At 45.0% G+C, this 24,850-nt stretch overlaps 1 long non-coding RNA gene across 1 annotated transcript in view; it reads right to left on the bottom strand.

The window, feature by feature from the left end:
- The window catches only part of LOC137626571 (uncharacterized), a 70,851-nt gene that overhangs the window by 38,925 nt on the left and 7,076 nt on the right, over positions 1-24,850 (bottom strand). The window contains exon 2 of the long non-coding RNA XR_011041057.1: positions 13,531-13,848. This is a non-coding gene — a long non-coding RNA (uncharacterized lncRNA). The remainder of the gene's footprint in view (positions 1-13,530; positions 13,849-24,850) is intronic.

The raw sequence follows: 24,850 nt of genomic DNA on the forward strand, positions 1-24,850 counted from the left end.
CAGAACGGTGACATAGTCATCCGAAGGAGCCCGAGAAGTGGAAAGCCGTGCAGGGACAACAGAAGATGGAGGAAGAGGCAGCCGGAAGTTGGATGAAGCACTCTGTTGTTGCCTGAACTGGGTGGAGGTATATGGTCTAAGCTTCTTCCTACCCCGGGCTTGATAATTTGCGGGGTCATACTTGCGTTTAGGGGTCAAACCCCAACGGGCTTTAAGGCTCTGATTAACCCTAGTGGCCTCCGCCAAGACTTCCTCTACGAGATCCTCGGGGAAGAGATTTGAACCCCAACAAGAGGACCGGATGAGTTTATTAGGTTCATGCCTAATCGTCGCCTCAGCTAGGACATGCTTGCGACATCTGCGTTTAGCAGTAGCGAAGTCATACAAGTCGTAATAAAGAGACTGTAACGTAGCCTTGTTGAGAGACTTAAAAATACTCTCCGTATCGTAAGTCAAGGCTATCGACTCCGTGGATGTGGCCAGGCTTAAAGTACGGCCCACACGTAGGCGGGAATCATATTCCAGTTTAATGAGGGATTCCGGGAGACGGGGAAGCTTCTCACTAAACAAGACTGAGGCACAGTCTGCTGCAAGCTTGCCGGAGGTAAAGGTGGTATGGACATTGTCCCAACACTCAATACCTGAGGGAAGAAGGAGGGAGATTGGATCCACCTCTCGGATGGGAGGCAAGGGCTTCTCCTCCAGAGCATATTGAAAAGCAAGCTCTGCCACCTTATTGACGCATGGAGTCAAGGTGTTCTTGTCCATTAAGAACATTGTAAAGGAGCTTTTATAAGGCGTCAGCATGGTGTTAGTGCAGCCGATGTCATTCAAAAATCTGGCCCAAATAGATTGGGCTTGCTCCTTCGGGAAGATGACCGTCTCTTTGGGGACCTTGTCTAATTGGACTAAAGCTTCCTCGGTAAGTCTGGCATAACCATGAAATGGAAATGCCAGACCCGGAGGAAAGAATTCAAAGTCCTCTAGAGGACGAGTGCCAAGGCCCTCCAGAGTCAACATTCCGTCTGAGAACGGGGAATGAAGAGCCATTCGCCAGGGGTTGTTCTTGGCAAACGGCGGGAGCTTAGAGGCATCCGGTATGAGAGAGCTTTGGACTCTCTCCGGAGCTCCTTGCTCTAAAGCCCCAATTCTCTGACCGAAGTTAGAGAACATCGTGTCCATCCTCGATTGCATCTCCGAAACCAACTTTGCCTGCATCTCCGACACGATGCGAAGCATAGCTGATTCGGAAAGGCCCGGGCTAGCAGCGGGAGGAGTGGAAGGAACTCCCGGGTCGTGAGACTTAGAGGAGGAACCAGAGGTCTTTGAAGACGGGTTCGTACTATGTTTAGAGCCATGAGAAGTCTTGTGAGGCTTGCGAGCTTTGGGTAAGGTCCTTGAAGTAGACTTATCCTTAGGGGGAACCGGGTATGAACGTTGAGACGAATCACGGTCCCCAGAAAATCCCAGAAAAGAAGAGCGATCAGAAGAAGAAGAAAGAGCGGGGCTGAGGATAGGAATCTCAGCGCCGGACACACCTGCCTCACTTACCACCCTACCTGTATCCGGCTCGTCTAGCAACATTGGTTCGACGTCCAGGTTCATGGAGGCAACATTGTCCTCCAGACCTCCGGGGGCGTCCGATGGATCTTGCTCTGGGTCGATGAGACCCGTTATAGTGGCATCAATGTGGGCAATGATGGGAGCTGCCACATGCCTAGCCACAGCAGCTGAAGACTTGGCGTTGGGGTAAACCATGGTGCAGTAGTCCTCAGATAGGACGTACGGCCGCTTAGACTTCACATTCCGGGCAAATCCACCAACCCACACCTTCAGTGTGGCCCGAGCCGCAGACTTTTGCTCCGGGGATGCCTGAAATAATAGTGGGAATTATAAAAGGGGAGACTCCCAATGGTCCTTCAAGACCATAGATATCTTACTAATAGTAAATAAAATAAGAAGGCAATATTAGCCAACGGGACTCACCGAGTCAGATCCAAGGGTAGTGATGAGGTCGAAGCAAATCACACAGTTATCCGGGTGCCATACCACAACATCTTCCAGTTGAACCCCACAAGGGGCGTGAGATCGGCAGATGGGGTGGCCACAAGGCTGGTGCAGAACAGCTGCACAGGCCGGCGTCAGACAATGCACCATCTATAAAAAGAATAGTATATGAGAAACTGTAATTCTCTTAAGTAGGGGCAGGTCTGGAGGACCCGAGCCTAACATAGGTCTAACACAAGATTAGAGCTTAACTGTACTATTCTTTAAGTAGGGGCGGGTCCAGAGGACCCGGGCCTAACATAGGTCTAACACAAGAATAGAGCTTAACTGTACTATTCTTTAAGTAGGGGCGGGTCCGAAGGACCCGGGCCTAACATAGGTCTAACACAAGATTAGAGCTTAACTGTACTATTCTTTAAGTAGGGGCGGGTCCAGAGGACCCGGGCCTAACATAGGTCTAACACAAGAATAGAGCTTAACTGTACTATTCTTTTAAGTAGGCGGCGGGTCCGAAGGACCCGGGCCTAACATAGGTCTAACACAAGATTAGAGCTTAACTGTACTATTCTTTAAGTAGGGGCGGGTCCGGAGGACCCGGGCCTAACATAAGCCTAACACAAGATTAGAGCTTAACTGTACTTATTAATATTATTCATTTTTATTTATTTTTATTTATTTATTATTTTTATTATTTATTATTTATTATTTATTTATTTTTTTTTTTTATTATTTTTTTTTTTTTTTTTTTTTTTTTTTTTTTAAGTAGGGGCGGGTCCGGAGGACCCGGGCCTAACATAGGTCTAACGCAAGGTTAGAGCTTAACTGTAATATTCTTGCATAGGGGCGGGACCAGAGGTCCCGGGCCTAAACATAAGTCTAACTTGAGACTAAAGTATAGCCATCCATTCCGGTCAAGCCGGGGAGCATAAAAAAGGATGCAATAACAAGGAATTAAGACACATGGTGTCTGATTTCCCGGGGAGGGGTAGACCCCGGGCCGGGAAATAAAGGTATATTCAATACCAATTCCTTTAGGGACTCCGGGGTAGTGATCTGTCATATATAATCATCATAGGAAATGTTATAAAATAATAGGGGGGCGGAACTGTAACTAAGAACTGCCAATCGAACCCGGAGGGTTTCGTATAACATAAGCCAGAATGAAAAGTGAATATAAAATAGGGTGCACCGGGATCCAACTCTGTTGACCGGTGGCCAACCAGACTAGACAGAGACGAAACCGCCGGGCCACCCGAAGGACAAGGTCCATAAACACTTAACTACCCCCTCTAAAAGGAGGGAAGGCAACGGTCCCTTAGTGGAGGGGGGGAGAAGCCTAGCCTCCCACCTAGCTAGAGGGGGAGCGTGGGGGAGGATCACGTGATACGAGGCAGCAGGGCTACCAACTGACGATCCCCAACCAGACAGATCAAACGGAGTAATGGCACAAATATTCATTATAATAATAATAATAGCGTTAAATATATGAATAAACACATAGAAAATTTTGGGCAAGGCATGCAACATAAATAATTAAATCACAAAAGACACACCTGATGGCTAAAAATAACAATGCCGCCTTAGCACGAAGGTCGGCAGCCATAGCGATACGTAAATGATATCGGCCCAAAAATTGAACCATGAGGATTCTAAACGCTAAATAATGAATATTCACAATAACAAATAATATTTGATAATAAAAATAATACACATAGTAACACCGCAAGTGAAAATAAAAGCTCTCAAAAACAGGAGTACCAACTGTAGTGAAACCAAGCAAGATCGGTATGAACGAAGAGAATAAACTCCTATAATATAAATATTAAACGATCTAGGTTGCTCAAAACACAGTAAAACCCAGCTTGGTACTTAACTTAGACGGTGTCTCCTGGGAAACCGACGAAGAAGCCATAATTCACTAGAAAATAACCAAAATACGAGAGCACCAGAAAAATGCGGGTTACTTTACTCGTCGTGCTAAAAGGAGTTGTGTTCTGAGCGGATGCATTGTAGTAGTACCGAGTGAGGTTGAACGGCTCTCCTCTATTGGGGTTCTCTGTCGTGGATTAATCTAAATAGTGCGGGACCTCTGGAATATACGCCCAATTTTATACCGACACCAATAGGTGAGCGAGCTAGTTATCCTAGCACTCCTTTACATTTTTTCTCTGGTATATTTAGCAGTAAATTACCTAAGAATAAGTGCTAAATGGAGCTTATTCACTGGGCGGCACAGGTTCGAGCCCAGAAAACTAATTTTAGCTTCTTCATCTAAATGTAAGTATTATATAACACGAAGAGAGAGAGAGAGAGAGAGAGAGAGAGAGAGAGAGAGAGAGAGAGAGAGAGAGAGAGAGAGAGAGAGAGAATCAGCTGTTGTACTCAAATGGCGTGTTTTTGTTTCGTGAGAATTTCATCACCACGACTTTAACAACAACATACTGTACTGAACTTTACAGTATTATACAGACTACTGTAATAAGATAAAGTAAAATATTTGTAATCTATTTTATATGAAATGGAGCTATTTTTTTTTTTGTTTAAAATTTACATTTACGTATGTAAAACAACTCTCTCTCTCTCTCTCTCTCTCTCTCTCTCTCTCTCTCTCGTAGATTGTTTTCCTGCTTTGCTACGTATGTATGATTTTATATAGATACGGTAAATAATATTAGTAATAACATATTTTATTAAAGCTTTTACTGTAATATCATTATTTATCACTTTCATCATGCCCGTTAAATTCCTTAGTTTGTTTACTGAGCGTACTTTATGACGCCGTCGTTTCAGGCGGCGTCATAAAGAAAAACTTTTCATTTGGAAGTCCTAAGAAAAAATAAGTAAAACATTAGTAATAACCAAATCAACATACTGTACTGAATAATCAATATAATCGATGCAGAAACTAACCTATACACAGATGTGTAAATGCGTTTGTTTCTTCATTATAATCAGAGATAAACGTAAACAAAACATTGGTTGCCATTTTTTATCGTGCTTTTTGGCGTGTTTAGGAAACGCATGATATAAAGTCGCCCTTAATATTTGTGCCTGTTTTAGTTTAGGGTACGTTAGTACATGCATTAAGTGTTCTGTACATTAAAGGGTAGTTTGTTAACAGTACTACGTACAAGGGAAAGTTTTAAAAGTCTGAATATACATGATAAATAAATAGGTAAATATGCTGTCACTACTTCGCGGATTTTCACCTATCGCGGCCGGGTCTGGAACCTATCTACCGCGATAAACGAGGGTTCACTGTACTAGCATCTGTTTGATGTTGGCTACCCCCCAAAATTAGGGGAAGCGCCTTGGTATATAGATCATCAATATATCAGCCACCCAAACACGAAGGCATTCTTACCTGGATTAGGGAGATTTTAAGTTAGGGCTTCAAGTTCGATCAAAGTTCCCATTCGCCCTTATACTCATAAACACCTTTATAACCCAGAGAATAACTGATGAATGGGATAGAAGAAGTTACTTGTCCCATGAGAGCTTAAATCACTGTTTCTTGTGCAACAACAATGGGTCCTATGGAAAAGGTGTCTAAGGACCTGTGTGTGGAATCTTTAAGGTAGTAGTTCATAAAAGTCATCTGTCTCTCCTAGATGCCGGGTTTTAAGACTTGAGTTACCGAGTGGCTTTTTTTGCAGAACGCTAAGGTTGCAGCAAGTCGACATATATCATGTGCTTTGGGAAGACCCTTGGTGATGACTTACAGGCTATCGTGATAATTTCCCTCAACCAAAAAGAAATGGCTTTCTCAAAAATTTCTTTTTGGAGTGGCCAGTGCTCACAGATGAAATTCTGGGCCTAAGATACTGCGTCCTTTTTAGAAATTTATGTGCTACTCTTTCAGGATATGGTGACATGTCATCCGAATCATCAGTTACCTTTTTCAGAGACAAGATTGGGAAAGAGTCAAATCTGATATCATCATCAACTGGGTTTTGGGAACAAATTCAGGAACAAAAGACAAAAGACAGTTCTCTCCACTTTCTGGAATGTGACACAAGGTGAGATTTACCATGGAGTTCACTCACTCTCGGTTGAAGCTAAGGCAAGAAGGAAAACTGTCTTCAAGGTAAGACCTTTGTTTAAGGCTTTATGCATAGATTCGTACGGAGCTTTCTTCACGGGCCACAGGACTGCGGGCCCTTGGTCACATACCAGAAGGGAGGTTTTAGTTCTTAAGGAGAGCAAGACTACTTGAAACTCCTCATCAAGGCTGAGACTTCCCAAGAATCTGAAAGGTTCAGCCCTTTCAGTTTGAATACTTGATTCAGGGCTGAGCAGTAGCCTTTCCCCGCAGTGACTGAAAGGGACATTTTGTTCCTTAGGAACACTAAAAAGTCTACAATCAGGGGAATAGTGGCCTTAAGTGGAGCAATATTCCCACAACGAAACCAATCACAGATGATTTTCAACCATGCCTGTTAAACTGCTGCAGAAGACTTTCAGAGGTATTTGGAAAACTGCTTCGCAGTTGGTTTTGAAAAGTCTTTCTTTCAGAGGCGACGCTGGATAGTCTACAGCCATGAAGGGATAGCCAATGTACTGTACTGCATCATGGAATTTTCTGATGTGAGGTTGGTGTAGCAGGTTTGGTCATTCTGGAAGTTCTCTTGGTATTTCTGAGAAGTTCTAGCAGGTCTGAGTACCACTCTGCTGCTGGTCATCTTGGAGCCACTAGCATTACTCTGACTCCCTTGGATATTCTGATTCTGTTCAGTGTCTGACAAATCAGACAGAAAAACAGAATCAGAGAGAACGGTGAAAAGGCTTCAAGGTCTAATCCGTCCCATGGGTGTTGAAATGCGTCTTCTATCACTGCAGCTTAGTCTGGGAATGGAGAGCAACACCAGGAGTTTGTGATTTAAGTGGGTGGAAAACATGTCCAGAGACTCAATAGTCACTTCACCAGAGGAAGCAAAGACCATTCTAAACCAACTGTTGTTCCTCGACGGCTCAAATGGTCCGCAATAACATTTCTCTTCCCGGGGATAAACCTCGCCAAGAGAGACCGCCTGGGACAGTGTTCACTTGAGAACCTTTACTGCTAGGTTGCATAGCAGGAGAGGCTACGTCTCCTTGTTTGGAGATGTAGGTCATTACCATGGAGTTGTCCCTCATCAATACCACGGAGTGACTTGTCAGAGTCTTTGCAAAGTGGAGTAATGCTAGTTGTGCTGTTTTCATTTCCAGGAAGTTTATGCGGAAGCTCGTCTTCTTCTGACTATAGGCAAGAGATCTGTTCATTTCCCAGATGAGTGCCCCATCACTGGCAAGATGCATCTGTGAACAGCATGAACTGTGAGGGCAGATCCTGAAGGGGTTTTCCCGCAAACAGGTTCTCCTCGTTCAGCCACCACGAGGTCCGATATCACCTCTTGAGGTACTTGCAGCAGGGTTGTCGGATAGTCCGAGGCTTGAGACCACTGGGTCTTCAGAGGCCACTACTCCGAGCGCAGATGCAATGCCCCCAGGGGGACGAGTTTCTCTAACGAGGAGAGGTGACCTAACAACTTCTGCCACATCAGGCCATGCAAGAGGTCTAATTTCAGGAAAGATGCTGCTAAAGTCCAGAACCTTACCACTCTGTCTTCAGCAGGGAAAGATTTGGCTTGCACCAAGTTTATGTCTATACTCAGATACCTGAAGGAATGGTTGGGGACAAGAATGGATTTCTGCAGGTTCAGCTGCATCCAGTAGTAGTTCTCTGTGTTTCAGCGGGAGAGCTCGGGATTTCGCCAAGAGAAGTCGGTCGTTTAGGTATCTCATGAGCCTGATGACCAAGGAATGAGCCCACAATGAGACATGGACAAAGACTTTTGTGAAAACCTGGGGGGCTGTAGATGCCAAAGTACAGCACCTTGAACTGTAACAGCTTGTCTCGACAGGGAAACCTTAGGTACTTCCTCAAAGTAGGATGGATGGGGACCTGAAAGTAAGCATCTTTCAGGTCTAGGGTCAGAAGGTAGTCGTTCTTCCTGACAACTTGGAGAACTGAATATGGAGTCTCCATCTTGAACCTTGTCTGCAAAATGGAGAAGTTCAAGAGGAACTGATGAAAACCAACATCCTCACATTCATGTTGTCGTTGTGAGGCCACACAAACAGAGGAAAGAACAGCAACGGATATGCCGCCCGACAGGGACATGTATGTTTGATAATGGCAGGTAGGACAGAAAACTGTCACACAATTACAGTTATTAGGGAAAAGCAGAATGCTATAAGCCCAAGGGCTACTACAGGGAAAGTAGCCCAGTGAGAAAAGGAAATAAGGAAATCAATAAAATATTTTATTGTGGCCGTGGGGGCATAAGCCCCCTGTGGCCGCGGGGGCATAAAACAATTAGAATAGCGCCAACGTTATCCCTGCGTGTCGTAAGAGGCGACTAAAAGGGACGGGACGAGGGGGCTGGGAACCCCCTCTCCTGTAAAAAAAATCCTATGAGACAGCAACAAAGAGATGGAGCTGGGGGGAGAGTGACTGCTCCCCGCACTCTAGTTTTGGGGTGTTTGAATGTGCGTGGATGTAGTACGATAGAGAGTAAAAGATGTGAGATTGGAAGTATGTTTAGAAGTAGAAGGATGGATGTATTGGCCTTGTGTGAGACAAAGATGAAAGGAAAGGGTGAAGTGATGTTTGGTGAAATGTCTGGTAGTGTCTGGGATTAAAAGGGGAAGAGCGAGAGAGGGTGTGGCTTTATTGCTGAGTGAATGGATGACAGGTAAAGTAGTGGAATGGAAGGAGATATCATCTAGGTTAATGTGGGTAAGGGTTAGGTTGGGTAGGGAATGTTGGGCGTTTGTCAGTGCGTATGAGCCAGGTAGTGAGAAAAGTGAAGAAGAGCGGAATGAGTTTTGGAATGAATTAACTAGGTGTGTAGAAGGACTGGGTAGAAGGAATTATGTAGTTGTTATGGGTGACTTAAATGCTAGAGTGGGCGCTGGAGAGGTAGAAGATGTCATTGGGAAGTATGGCGTACCAGGTGAAAATGAGAGTGGTGAGAGACTGGTAGATATGTGTATTGAACAAGAGATGGTAATAAGTGCTAGCTTTTTTAAAAAGAAAGATAAAAATAAGTATACATGGGTAAGAGTGGCAAATGGAAGAGTAGTAGAAAGGGCATTAATGGATAATGTGTTGGTAACTAAAAGAATGTTTGGAAGATTGAAAGACGTGCACGTGTTTAGGGGTATGGCTAACGGTATGTCTAATCATTTTTTGGTGGAAGGAAAATTGGTTGTAGCAAAAGAGTGGGGGAATAGAGTAGGTGGATGTAAAAGGGAGCTAGTGAGGGTTGAAGAGCTAATAAAACCTGGGGTAAAAAGTAAATATCAGGAAAGGTTGAAAATGGCATATGACGAGGTGAGAGTAAGAGAAACTGGTAATTTAGAGGAGGAGTGGAAGTTAGCAAAAGAAAGTTTTGTTGGGATTGCAAGTGATGTATGTGGCAAGAAGGTTGTTGGAGGCAGCATGAGGAAGGGCAGTGAATGGTGGAATGAAGGAGTGAAGGTAAAAGTGGAAGAGAAAAAGAGGGCTTTTGAAGAATGGCTGCAGAGTAATAGTATAGAGAAGTATGAAAAATATAGAGAGAAAAAGGTGGAAGTAAAGCGCAAGGTACGTGAGGCAAAGAGGGCAGCTGACCTGAGGTGGGGTCAGGGACTGGGTCAGTCATATGAAGAGAATAAGAAGAAGTTTTGGAAAGAAGTGAAGAGAGTAAGAAAGGCCGGCGCAAGAATTGAAGAGACAGTGAAAGATGGAAATGGAAGGTTGTTAAAAGGAGAGGAGGCAAAGAAAAGGTGGGCGGAATATTTTGAAAGTTTGCTGAATGTTGAGGATGATAGGGAGGCAGATATAATTGCTGTTCCAGGTGTTGAGGTGCCAGTGATGGGAGATGAGAATGAGAGAGAGATTACAAAAGAGGAAGTGAGGAGAGCACTAGATGAAACGAGAGTATGGAAAAGCATCTGGTATGGATGGTGTGAAAGCTGAGATGTTGAAGGAAGGGGGTGTGACTGTAATTGAATGGTTGGTGAGATTGTTTAATGTGTGTTTTGTGTTGTCAATGGTACCAGTAGATTGGGTCTGTGCATGTATTGTACCACTATATAAGGGTAAGGGAGATGTGCATGAGTGTTGTAATTCAAGAGGTATTAGTTTGTTGAGTGTAGTTGGAAAAGTGTATGGTAGAGTACTGATTAATAGGATTAAGGATAAAACAGAGAATGCAATCTTGGAAGTACAGGGTGGTTTTAGAAGAGGTAGGGGTTGTATGAATCAGATTTTACAGTTAGGCAGATATGCGAGAAATATTTAGCAAAAGGTAAGGAGGTGTATGTTGCGTTTATGGATCTGGAGAAAGCATATGATAGAGTTGATAGGGAAGCAATGTGGAATGTGATGAGGTTATATGGAGTTGGTGGAAGGTTGTTGCAAGCAGTGAAAAGTTTCTACAAAGGTAGTAAAGCATGTGTTAGAATAGGAAATGAAGTGAGCGATTGGTTTCCGGTGAGAGTGGGGCTGAGACAGGGATGTGTGATGTCGCCGTGGTTGTTTAACTTGTATGTTGATGGAGTGGTGAGAGAGGTGAATGCTCGAGTGCTTGGACGAGGATTAAAACTGGTAGACGAGAATGATCATGAATGGGAGGTAAATCAGTTGTTGTTTGCGGATGATACTGTACTGGTAGCAGACACAGAAGAGAAGCTTGACCGACTAGTGACAGAATTTGGAAGGGTGTGTGAGAGAAGGAAGTTGAGAGTTAATGTGGGTAAGAGTAAGGTTATGAGATGTACGAGAAGGGAAGGTGGTGCAAGGTTGAATGTCATGTTGAATGGAGAGTTACTTGAGGAGGTGGATCAGTTTAAGTACTAGGGGTCTGTTGTTGCAGCAAATGGTGGAGTGGAAGCAGATGTACGTCAGAGAGTAAATGAAGGTTGCAAAGTGTTGGGGGCAGTTAAGGGAGTAGTAAAAAATAGAGGGTTGGACATGAATGTAAAGAGAGTTCTATATGAGAAAGTGATTGTACCAACTGTGATGTATGGATCGGAGTTGTGGGGAATGAAAGTGATGGAGAGACAGAAATTGAATGTGTTTGAGATGAAGTGTCTGAGGAGTATGGCTGGTGTATCTTGAGTAGATAGGGTCAGGAACGAAGTGGTGAGGGTGAGAACGGGTGTAAGAAATGAGTTAGCGGCTAGAGTGGATATGAATGTGTTGAGGTGGTTTGGCCATGTTGAGAGAATGGAGAATGGCTGTTTGCTAAAGAAGGTGATGAATGCAAGAGTTGATGGGAGAAGTACAAGAGGAAGGCCAAGGTTTGGGTGGATGGATGGTGTGAAGAAAGCTCTGGGTGATAGGAGGATAGATGTGAGAGAGGCAAGAGAGCGTGCTAGAAATAGGAATGAATGGCGAGCGATTGTGACCCAGTTCCGGTAGGCCCTGCTGCTTCCTCCGGTGCCTTAGATGACCGCGGAGGTAGCAGCAGTAGGGGACTCAGCAGTATGAAGCTTCATCTGTGGTGGAAATGTGGGAGGTTGGGCTGTGGCACCCTAGCAGTACCAGCTGAACTCGGCTGGGTCCCTGGTTAGGCTGGAGGAACGTAGAGAGTAGAGGTCCCCTTTTTTGTTTTGTTTCTTGTTGATGTCGGCTACCCCCCAAAATTGGGGGAAGTGCCTTTGGTATATGTATGTATGTATGAAGAATGGTAGCAATATTGAAATAAAAAATTTTAAGTAATTTTTATTTTTCCTAACATACTTACCGAGAACTACTTTCTTAGGAGTTACCTTCAATCTCCTCTCTACCGACCAGAGTTTTGTGTAGTATACCCTACACCCGTTTTCTATGGAGGGCTAACCCGGGAGTGAGAGAACGTGCCCCGAGGGTAGCCTTGAGCTAGGTCGAGGTCCGCTTGGGTCCCGTTAGCCAGTAAGTTCTCTGATCGTGACGTGATACCATCACGTCGCTCTCGTCTCTTTCGACCCTTTGTGTCCGACTCGTGTGTCCCGCGTGGTATCTTTGTGCTTATCCCTTGTGTTCTTGCGTGTTGACTGCCCTTCCTTGTGCTTTCCAAGTGTATTCCTTGTTGATTCCCTTCGTTCCTGTGCCTTGTGGTTGTGTGCTATGGAGCAGATCCGCCGTTGTCCTGGGCCTAGAGCCGGAAAGTCGTGTGGAGCGTTCCTTTCCAAGCCCGAAGTGGACCCTCACTCCCTTTGCTCTTCCTGTAGGGGCAGGATGTGCTCGCCATCGGATACGTGCATTGAGTGTGTTAGTTGGAGTGAGATTCAGTGGGTGCGTTACGGCACGAAGAAGAAGAAGTCGTCGAAACGTTCTCCCAGGAAATCTAGCATCTCTTCGCCGTTACCGTCACCCAGTGGACGGTCCGACGGGGCTTCTGTCTCGGCTTCCCCTACCCAGAGTAGGGGACGAGGTAAGTCCGTTGCGGGGAAAAAGCCGAGGGCCCTTCCCCAGGAGTAATGTGTGTGAAGTGGGGGTCGGTAGCAACAATAAAATAAATCTTTCATATATAAACTATAAAACTTTAGCAAAACAAGAGGAAGAGAAATAAGATAGAATAGTGTGCCCCAGTGTACCCTCAAGCAAGAGAACTCTAACCCAAGAGAGTGGAAGACCATGGGGCAGAGGTTATGGCACTACCCAAGATGAGATAACAATGGTTTGATTTTGGAGTGTCCTTCTCCTAGATGAGGTGCTTACCATAGCTAAAGAGTTTCTTGTACCCTTACCAAGAGGATATTAGCCACTGAACAATTACATTACAATGGTTAACCCCTCGACCAAAGAAGAATGTTTTGATAATCTTGTTATATTCAGGTGTATGAGGACAGAGGAGAATATATAAAGAACAAGCCAGACTATTTGGTGTTTGTGTAGGCAAAGGGAAAATGAGCTGTAATCAGAGAGAGGGATCCAATGTAGTACGTCTGGCCAGTCAAAGGAACTGATAACTCCCCAAAGGTAGTATCTCAGAGGGTGGCTGGTGCCGTCATCAACCTACAACCTACTACCTTGGCTTATTCCATTAACATCCTTCGAACACGACTTCACTACCTTAAAGACCATATATTCAATCTCAAATAAAAAGCACACGATTAAATCGCCAGACGAGGACGCCAAAAAGCACGCCTGTGCCGTCAGGCAGCCAAAGTCAAAGTGAAGGTTGCTCCGACCATCAGGTGAGCGGGGCATACCCGCTACCGAACAGGCAACTGCGATTATCTTGGTAAAATTTCAAACGGCCATTACAGCTTCACTGAAGCCATGTTGTTCTCCAGTGAAAGGAGGAGGATTTGAATTCATGTAGGAAAAATAATGATCAAAAATTTCCAGCTTAAGACAACCAACCCTAGCCTAACCTACCCTGAAATGACGTATCTTAACCTACCGTAACATATCCTACCTTAACCTAACCTACCCTAACATGCACTTCATTAAACTTCAGATACTACAGCCAATACAGTACCTTCACAGGATCTACTGTTACAAACCTTTCTGGTTTCCTCTGCCTTCGTAACGTCCGTTGAATTGTTTGCCTTGGGTGCTCGATTAAATGTATTCTTGAGAGCTTCAAATACAACAGGTGGTTTGCTCCCTTCCCCTTTCGATGATTCCTGTTCTCGTTGTCTGGGAGTTCTCCACAAAGTAATCTCTGCATTTTTTCATTTGCCATCTTCGATTACCTCACATCCTTCCAATCTTTTCCTTATTTGTCCTGAGCAAGAGGTCGACAGCTCACTTCTATGCATCTTCATTTCAAAACCACGTCTTATCAACTTCTTCTGCAACACTTTCATCTTCGTAGAGACCTGAAACAAAACAAAATATAGTCGCATGCTACTACAGAACTACTGATCAAGTCGAGGACATATTATTAAAAGCATACTAAACATTACTCTCATACTCTCAAGTAAATATTACTCAAATATCATTTTCATCAAAGATAAGTAATGTATTCCCAGAGTAATTATTTATCACGGATGAAAACCTGGTCTTTTAGTTATTTTTGAATTAATATTACCTAATCAGTATCTGCCCTCATAACCTCAAACACAAAACAGAAATTCACATATTTCTAAAGTAATTTGTATCTTTCCTAAATACACAACATGAGTCTTTTGATAGGAGTCTGATTCAGCAAAGCTGGATCTTGGCTTTTAAAATGCTCACCAGACAGGTTACTGAGCAGCCATTTTGATCTTGACCTTATGCTTGTGCGACTACCAAGATCGGATATGAGAAGTCACCTGCTCCGACCTCTGACACGCAAACAAGTTGGAAGGTCTTGGTGTTTGGGGCGTCAAAGATCGTGTGTGTGTGGATGATCATGTTAGGGAAGACTGTGCACGTGGAATCTCAAGCACATGAACCATCATGGGGATAGACGTCCGTACACTTGGACGATCATGGGCACAGATGACAGTACACTTGGACGATTGTGGGCTTAGACGACCGTACACTTGGACGATCGCGCGTATGCCAATGTAACGATCATACGAACGAGGTTATGGCGACGGAGAACCAATGTTGTAGTCGTTGTGAGGCCACACTCACACACACACACACACACACACATACATACACGAGGAACAGAACAGCAACAAGTATGTTCGATAACAGCGTATAGGACAGAAAACTGTCAAACAAAAAGCACATGATTAAAACCAGACGAGGATGCTGAAAAGTGCAATTGCAACGTCTGGCAGCCGAAGTCAAAGTGAGGGTTGCTTCAACTGTCGGGTCGGAGGGGCATCACCACTACCCCAAAAGTCAGCTATGTTTACCTTGGCAACATTTTGAACGGCCGTTCCAGCTTCACCTGAGCCATACAGGTGGTTTTTATTTGTGATGGAACAAAAATGATGAAAAAAAAAGTCTCAGCATTAGCTAACTTACCCTAACAAGAACCACCCAAACCTAAACTACCTTAAGCTTATCTACCCTGACATGACCTATCCTAACCTACCCTTCCTTAACCTATCCTAACCTACCTTTCCTTACCCTAACCTAATCTACCATAATATGAGTGTGGTGGCAATGTTAAACCATGTCTAATTGTATATATTTGCAACTACACCTTGCATATATATGACTCTTATTTTTTTTTTTTTTATGCAATATTATTTCTTCCACTAAATTTTCTTTTGTGACGTCAGTCTCTACCACACGATTTCTATCGATCAATTAAAATCCGTTAAAAATTCAAGTTCCTTGTTCATGAGACATCAAGAGCATCAGTTCAACATAATGTAAGTCGCTTAACGGTATCAGTATAGCATGGCGACCTCTGACAACTGGGAGTTTGGGTATAAAGTCTTACAATCTTCAGTAAAATACTTGTACTGCATTGTGATCTCCAGTGTACTTTTCTGGAATAACAGCAAGTTTGGAGGTACCAAAAAAAACTTTTACAGTCTGAAGACAAATAAACGTCCCCATTGTGAACTTTTCGTTCCTGATTCCAGAGGTACATCTATGAAACAATTATATCTAAATTACAAGAATAGCCAGGCCTTCTACATTATGAGACTCAGTATTATACAGTATTCTAGAAGTTTTATTTCAGCTGTGACCAAGTTGTGGAATGATCTTCCTAATCGGGTAGTTGAATCGGTAGAACATCAAAAAGTTCAAACTTGCAGCAAATGTTTTTACAATGAACAGGCTGACATAAGTCTTTTTATGGCTTATATATGAAATATGTTATTTTTATTAATAAAATAAATTTTTGAATATACTTACCCGATAATCATGTAGCTGTCAACTCCGTTGCCCGACAGAATTCTATGGAGGGATACGCCAGCTATCACAATACTAGAAGGGGGTGTACTTACCAGCGCCACCTGTGGCCAGGTACTCAATCATTTGTTGTTTACACCTCCTCAATTATTCCTCGGTCCACTGGTTCTCTCTGGGGAGGAAAGGGAGGGTCGATTAAATCATGATTATCGGGTAAGTATATTCAAAAATTTATTTTATTAATAAAAATAACATTTTTCAATATTAAACTTACCCGATAATCATGTAGCTGATTCACACCCAGGGAGGTGGGTGAAAACCAGTGTACATGATTAAAGGATAGCTAAGTATCCCCAAATTTCATATAACAGTTATCTCAAATAACAATGAAATAATAAGTACCTGGTAAGGAAGTCGAATAGAACCGTTACTCTGCCTTTTATTTAAAGTTCGTCTTCCTTACTGAGCGCAGCGTTCCTCTTGGAGGCTGAATCAACCCAAAGGTGCCAAAGTACAAGGGGTTGCAACCCTACTAAAGGACCTCTACCAAACCTTTAACCCAGGCGCTTCTCAAGAATGAATAGACCACCCGCCAAATCCAAGGATGCGGAAGGCTTCTTAGCCTACCGTAACAACCATAAAAACAACAATAAAAGTATTCAAGAGAAAGGTTAAAAAGGTTATGGGATTATGGGAATGTAGTGGCTGAGCCCTCACCTACTACTGCACTCGCTGCTACGAATGGTCCCAGGGTGTAGCAGTTCTCGTAAAGAGACTGGACATCTTTCAGATAAAATGATGCAAACACTGACTTGCTCCTCCAATAGGTTGCATCCATAATGCTCTGCAGAGAACGGTTTTTATTAAAGGCCAACGAAGTAGCAACAGCTCTTACTTCGTGGGTCCTTACCTTCAGCAACGCAAGGTCTTCCTCCTTTAAGTGAGAATGTGCTTCTCTGATCAGAAGCCTTATATAGTACGAAAGCCCATTCTTGGACATGGGTCTCGAGGGTTTCTTGATGGCACACCATAAGGCTTCTGACTGTCCTCGAATAGGTTTAGACCTCTTCAGATAATATTTGAGAGCTCTGACAGGGCAAAGAACTCTCTCTAGTTCGTTACCTACCATGTTGGAGAGGCTAGGTATTTCGAACGATCTAGGCCAAGGACGTGAAGGAAGTTCGTTCTTTGCTAGGAATCCAAGCTGAAAAGAACATGTAGCTGATTCGGTTGTGAAACCAATGTTCTTGCTGAAGGCATGAACCTCACTGACTCTCTTAGCTGTTGCAAGGCAAACGAGAAAAGCAGTCTTGAGGGTAAGATCCTTGAAGGAAGCTGACTGGAGAGGTTCGAACCTAGATGTCATAAGGAACCTTAAGACTACGTCCAGATTCCAGCCTGGAGTGGAAAGACGACGTTCTTTAGACGTCTCAAAAGACTTGAGAATGTCTTGAAGGTCCTTGTTGGAAGACAGGTCCAAACCCCTGTGGCGGAGGACTGAGGCCAACATGCTCCTATACCCTTTAATTGTAGAAGTTGAAAGGGATCTCTCATTCCTAAGATGAATAAGGAAGTCAGCTATTTGGATCACAGAGGTATTGGTAGAGGATATTGAATTGGCTCTACACCAGCTTCGGAAGACCTCCCACTTAGACTGGTAGACTCTACGAGTGGAAATTCTTCTAGCTCTGGCAATCGCACTGGCTGCCTCCTTCGAAAAGCCTCTAGCTCTAGCGAATCTTTCGACAGTCTGAAGGCAGTCAGTCGAAGAGCGTGGAGGTTTGGGTGCAACCTGTCTACGTGTGGTTGACGTAGAAGGTCCACTCTTAGAGGTAGAGTCCTGGGGAAGTCGACTAGCCATTGACGTACCTCTGTGTACCATTCTCTTGCAGGCCAAAGGGGAGCAACCAGCGTCAGCCGTGTCCCTTCGTGCGAGACGAATTTCTGCAGAACTTTGTTTATAATCTTGAACGGAGGGAATGCGTACAGGTCGAGATGGGACCAGTTCAGAAGGAAAGCATCTACATGAACCGCTGCAGGGTCTGGAACAGGGGAACAATAAAGCGGAAGTCTCTTGGTGATGGAGGTGGCAAACAGGTCTATGGTAGGTTGACCCCACAACGTCCAAAGTCTGTTGCACACACTCTTGTGGAGGGTCCATTCCGTGGGAATGACCTGATTCCTTCTGCTGAGGCGATCCGCTGAAACATTCATATCGCCCTGGATGAACCTCGTGACCAGAGTGAGGTTTAGACCTCTTGACCAAATGAGGAGGTCCCTTGCGATCTCGTAAAGGCTCCTCGAATGGGTCCCTCCTTGCTTGGAGATGTAAGCCAAGGCTGTGGTGTTGTCTGAATTCACCTCCACCACTTTGCCTAGCAGGAGGGACTTGAAGTTCAACAGGGCAAGATGGACTGCTAACAGTTCCTTGCAATTGATGTGGAGTAATCCTTGTTCCTTGTTCCACACTCCTGAGCATTCCCGTCCGTCCAAGGTCGCACCCCAGCCCGAGTCCGATGCATCCGAGAAGAGAAGAAGATGGGGGGTCTGGATGGCCAATGAAAGACCCTCCTTGAGAAGAAGATTGTGCTTCCACCACCGGAGAGTGGTCTTCATCTCTTGGTTGATAGGGATAGAGACTGCTTCTAGAGTCGAGCCCTTGTCCCAATGAGCTGCAAGATGGAATTGAAGAGGGCGGAGGTGGAGTCTCCCCAGCTCGACAAACAGGGCCAGAGATGAGAGGGTCCCTGTGAGACTCATCCACTGTCTCACTGAGCAATTGCTCCTCTTCAGCATGCTCATGATGCACTGTAGGGCTTGGTTTATCCTGGGGGCCGATGGAAAAGCCCGAAAATCCCGACTCTGAATCTCCATTCCCAGGTACACAATGGATTGGGAGGGAATGAGTTGAGATTTCTCTAAATTGACTAATAGACCTAGGTCTCTGATTAGATCTAAAGTCCAAGAGAGGTTCTCCAGACAACGACGACTCGTGGAGGCTCTCAACAGCCAGTCGTCTAGGTAGAGGGAGGCTCTGATGTTCGATAAGTGCAGGAATTTCGCTACATTCCTCATCAGATGAGTAAAGACCATAGGAGCTGTGCTTAGGCCAAAACACAGGGCTTGGAACTGATAGACAACCTTTCCGAAAACGAATCTCAGGAAAGGTTGGGAGTCTGGATGAATGGGAACGTGAAAGTATGCATCTTTCAAGTCCAACGAGACCATCCAGTCCTCCTGTCTGACCGCTGCTAAGACCGACTTGGTCGTCTCCATTGTGAACGTCTGCTTGGTGACATACTCGTTGAGAGAGCTGACGTCCAGCACCGGTCTCCAACCTCCTGTCTTTTTGGCCACAAGAAAGAGACGGTTGTAGAAGCCCGGGGATTGATGGTCCCGGACTATAACCACTGCCTTCTTCTGCACAAGTAGCGACACCTCCTGTTGCAATGCTAGCCTCTTGTCCTCTTCTTTGTAGTTGGGAGAGAGGTTGATGGGCGATGTGGTCAGAGGCGGTTTGAGGCAGAATGGAATCCTGTAACCGTACCTCAGCCAACTGACAGACTGTGCGTCTGCACCTCTCTTCTCCCAGGCTTGCCAGAAGATCTTGAGCCTGGCACCTACTGTTGTCTGGAGAATCTGAGAGTCAGTGCTTTCCCTTGGATGTCCTGGGTCCTTTCTTAGACTTGCCCCTGTGAGAGTCTGGACGGGAGCTTCCTCGGCTGGGGGCTCTACCACGAAAGGGCGGTATGAACCTAGTGGCCGGGGTATCAGCCACTGGAGAGCGATAAGTCTTGGGGGCAGAGGTGGTAACCTTAGACTTACGAGCCGATGAAGCTACAAGATCGTGCGTGTCCTTCTGTATCAGGGCAGCCGACAAGTCCTTAACTAGCTCCTCGGGAAAGAGGAACTTTGAGAGTGGAGCAAAAAGGAGCTGTGACCGCTGGCACGGTGTAATGCTGGCTGAGAGGAAGGAACACAGTTGTTCTCTTTTCTTCAACACCCCTGATACAAATAACGACGCTAGCTCACCCGATCCATCCCTGATAGCCTTATCCATGCAGGACATAATTAACATGGCAGAGTCTTTGTCCGCAGGAGATGTTTTCTTGCTGAGGGCTCCCAGGCACCAGTCGAGAAAATTGAACATCTCGAAAGCTCTGAACAACCCTTTCAGAAGATGATCCAGGTCTGAGAAGGTCCAACAAACCTTCGAGCGTCTCATCGCAGTCCTCCTAGGCGAGTCCACCAGACTTGAGAAGTCAGCCTGGGCAGAGGCAGGAACTCCCAAGCCTGGTGCTTCCCCTGTGGCATACCAAACGCAACCTTTCGATGCGAGCTTCGTTGGAGGGAACATGAAGGAAGTCTTGCCCAGGTGTTGTTTAGACTGAAGCCAATCCCCTAAGATCCTTAAGGCCCTCTTGGAGGATCTAGCTAGGACAAGCTTAGTATAGCACGACTTAGCTTGTTGCACGCCTAGCGAAAACTCAGATGGAGGAGAGCGGGGAACAGCAGAGACGAAGTGGTCAGGGTAAAGCTCCCTGAGTAGAGCCAAGACCTTTCTAAAATCAACAGACAATGGAGAAGGCTTAGACTCCTCCACGTCTGATGAGGGATCAAGATGTGCCTCCTCATCATCCGACACTTCATCAGCAGAAGGTAGCGAAGCAAAAGGACCAGAATGCTGAACCGCAGAGTCAGAACGGGTAGGAACAACAGCAGAGGTTTCCTCAACTTGAGGGAAAACCTGAGGTTCAGACTGCATAGGTTGAACAACAGTCGGAGCAGAAGGCAGGTGCAAGGGTGAAGGAGGTTGACTCCTAGCAAGAGTTGCACCCAAGGAATGCACCAGCTGAACGGAGGACGGAGGCGGTGTAGTCCGTTCCTGTTCCTGAGAGATGAGTGGAGCATGAGATGAGGGTTGAACTCGGTGCAGCGCTGGTGCAGCAGACAGACTCACGGAGGGGAGAGGTTGTTGTACCCCAACCGAGAGTTGCACCACTGGTGGAGCAGCAAGGGGAGGAGGAGGAAGAGTGTAACTCTCCTGATCCCCAAGCAAAGGTTGCCTTAAAGAAGGCTGAGGCTGAACAACACTGTGAACAGCAAACTCCGAAAGTGGTGCAACATCGTACGCCTGGCAGATGGTGCTGCGACCAGGCGGAGCAGGTGCAGGCTGGGCGAGCACAGGCGGAGCAGGTGCAGGCTGGGCGAGCACAGGTGCAGCGAGAACAGGTGGAGGGAGTGCAGGCAGAGCAGGTGCAGGCTGGGAGAGCACAGGCGGAGCAGGTGCAGGCTGGGCGAGCACAGGTGCAGCGAGAACAGGTGGAGGGAGTGCAGGAGGTGCAACACTCTCAGCCCGACATTCACGCATTAAGTCCGAAAGCTGAACTTGCATGGACTGAAGCAGGGTCCACTTGGGGTCGGCAGAAGCGATAAAAGACTGAGGTAAAGTCACAGTCGGGGTCTGTGTAGGCAGAACCTTACTCCTCTTGGGCGGAGTACTGTCGATCGATGACAGAGGCGAGTCGGAGCTGAGCCAATGACTGCAACCTGGCTGAGCACTCGCTGACTGAACTCTACGTTTCAGCGGTCTCGAGACCTGAGACCAACGTTTCTTCCCTGCATGAAGATCAGCGGACGAGAAGACGGGCTCAATCGTCTGCAGGTGGGAGTGACGGTCTAAGGAAGACACGCCCGCAACCACCGAGGATAATTCTGTGCGCCTAACAAGGCCTGTCGAACCCTTAAGCCCTTCGACATTGCTTCTCCCCTGGGCATGGGAGCTTGCAAGAGGTCCCGGACTGGGAGGACGACTGGCTCGCACAGAAAAATCCTCACGCACCACACTGGCACCACTAGCACTTGGCACTGCACAGACACTAGCACTCGTCACAGCACTGGCACTATTTCCACCCACTGCACTCTTGACCTTCAGTTCTTTAACCTCGGCCATCAGAGACTTATGGTCACTTACCACTGATTCTACCTTGTCTCCTAAAGCCTGAATAGCACGCAAAACAGTTGACATATCAGGCGGAGGGCACACAGTAGGTTCGGGGGTAGCCACTACAGGGGTAGGAAAAGGTAGGGGATCATGAGGTGAGGAAAACATAGAAGAGTGAGAAGAACTTCTCCTAGCTCTAGTTCTCTCTAACTTGGATGAATATTTTAAAAGACGTACAAAATCCAATTCCGAAAGTCCGGCGCACTCCTCACACCGATTTTCTAATAGACAGGGCCTGTCCCTACAGTCAGAACAAGCGGTGTGAGGATCTACCGAGACCTTCGGAATACGCCTATTGCAAGACCTACATCGTCTATGGGAGGGAGCTTGCGAAACGTCAGACATCTTGGTTCAAAGAGTAAGTCAAAGGGTGATCCAAAAAACAAGCAAAAATTCATTAACCGTTAATCAGAGTTTATATAAAAGCTAACTAGCTAATATAAAAAGGATTCCAGTATGCGACAGCCGTTAATCTAAGAGAATACTTCACCAAATATCCATGAATAAACTCGAAGACCATGAGCGTATCCCAGAACGTCTAGCCGGAAGCACGACAGAGGAATAATTGAGGAGGTGTAAACAACAAATGATTGAGTACCTGGCCACAGGTGGCGCTGGTAAGTACACCCCCTTCTAGTATTGTGATAGCTGGCGTATCCCTCCATAGTATTCTGTCGGGCAACGGAGTTGACAGCTACATGATTATCGGGTAAGTTTAATATTGAAAAATCTGTTTTAATGTTGTTAATGTTCATTACTTCTTATATTATTTATCTATTTCCTTGATTCCTTTTCCCTGTTAGAGCCGTTGGGCTTATAGCATCCTGCTTTTACAACTAGGGTTCTAGCTTAGCTAATAATAATAATAATAATAATGGAAAACAGTTTACAAGATACAGAACTAAAACACATTATCAATGATCTGCAATTTTCTATGCCAAATAGCGTGGCAGTACCAGCATGTTAGTCAACGAGCAGCCCCACAGATCAAAGGATCGTCTGCTGATGGCCCTAAACCAAAATCAAAAACCTCCAATCAGCAAGGTATTTACGAGTCCTATTCTAATATTAGCCTGGGGAGCCAAGATGCACCTCTACTGTAGGTTCTAGAGCTTTCAAATAGGCAATCTCAAGAATGTATAACAAACTTCCACCAGACGTCAGAAAGACTGACGATATTAAGGATTTCAAGAAAAAAGTGGAAACTTTTCTATTTACTAAAAGCTACAATGCCATGGATATGACAATAGACATGGCTTATATGATACCCTAAATACTTAATAATGTATATGACAAACCAATGGCGATGGCACACAGGATGATGCTGGTGCTCAATTTCTGCTGAAGTGCAGTTTTCGGTGAATGCGCAGAAAAGCGCTGGAGAGCAGGCAAGCGCTGGTGCGCAGGTGACCAATGGCTCTTTGGCAAAAGCTGGCGCATTGGCGAGCATTGGATCCGTGAGCACTGGCTCTTTGGCAAGAGCTGGCGCATTGGATTTGACACCACAACTGCGCAAGAGTGTTGGTCTGAGAGCGCTGGCGAACAGGCAAGCGCTGGCTCTTTGTGAAGAGTTGGCGCATTGACGAGCGCAAGTGAGCAGGAAGGTGCTGGATATGAGTGAATTGGGTAGATATCGCTCTCTAAAAGTCTTATGATTCGTCCTCCAGCTTCGCCGAAAGTAATATCCCTATAAATAGCGAGGGTTTGTATAGCGTGACGGACCAAACAGCCCTTAAAGTAAATAAGGGAACATCCTTGTTAAGTAAGACTATGGGAATTTCGGTTCAGTTAGGTGGAGATAATTCACTTAGTGCAAAGGCCTATCTTCTTCACTTCCTTACAACTTGAATATATATCAGCAATTCCTGCCAGTATAGAAAACTCCAAATATTTATGGCGCCTATAACATCGACCTGTTTTCGTAATGATTCAACATCTAGCCTATCTGGTGAATTATGGGGGCATTATGTATAACGTCAGGATGAATATAATGCTTTCTTTATTAGTTAAGTAAGATAAGGTGGGGTTATTCAAGGTTAGGTTAGGTGAATTTAGAGCATTTTTACCTGCCCAACTTCCTACGATCACTCTGAAATATAGTTTTTCAGTATTGGCAAGCGTTTTTTAATGCTTTTAAGGAATATATGCACTTACTCTTAAACAATCAATTTCCAGTGATTATGGATATCATATCATTCCATAGCACATTTAAATATGTCTATAATACCCTATTTTGAGGTTCCAACATAAAGTTGTGCGAATACTTATCGAATAAATGTTACAGTATCTATAAGTTTATAAGCCTACCCAGCCTAATATGAACAATGGTACAATTATAGTTACGGAGGGAACAACATTCTGAACAGAAAAATGATATTTTAATTATAAAATAAATTTTTGAATATACTTACCCGGTGAATATATAATAGCTGCAACTCTGCGACTCGACAGACAACATACTCAAAAAACTCGCGAGCGATCGCTATGCAGGTTGCGGGTGTGCCCACCAGCGCCAACTGTCGGCCAGATACCACTCTCAAATGTAAACAAAACCTTCAATTCTTCTCGTCCCGCTGCGTCTCTATTGGGGAGGAAGGGAGGGTCATTTAATTTATATATTCACCGGGTAAGTATATTCAAAAATTTATTTTATAATTAAAATATCATTTTTAAATATTAAACTTAGCCGGTGAATATATAATAGCTGATTCACACCCAAGGAGGTGGGTAGAGACCAGAGTTAATATGTTTACAGCGTATAAGCTAAGAGTTTTTTCATTTTGACAGTTATCAATATAACAAAACCAAAATAAATAGGTACCTGGTAAGGAAGTCGACTTAGACGATTACTCTGCCTTTTAAGTCTGTCTTCCTCACGGAGCCCAGCGATCCTCTTAGGATGCTGACAGACTCCCAGGAGCTGAAGTATTAAGGGCTGCAACCCATACAACAGGACCTCATCAAACCCCTAATCTGGGCGCTCTCAAGAAATGACTTTGACCACCCGCCAAATCAACCAGGATGCGAAAGGCTTCTTAGCCTTCCGTACAACCCAAAAAACAATATTA

The sequence above is a fragment of the Palaemon carinicauda genome, chromosome 34 (assembly GCF_036898095.1).
Source record: "Palaemon carinicauda isolate YSFRI2023 chromosome 34, ASM3689809v2, whole genome shotgun sequence".
In the NCBI taxonomy this organism is placed as follows: domain Eukaryota; kingdom Metazoa; phylum Arthropoda; class Malacostraca; order Decapoda; family Palaemonidae; genus Palaemon; species Palaemon carinicauda.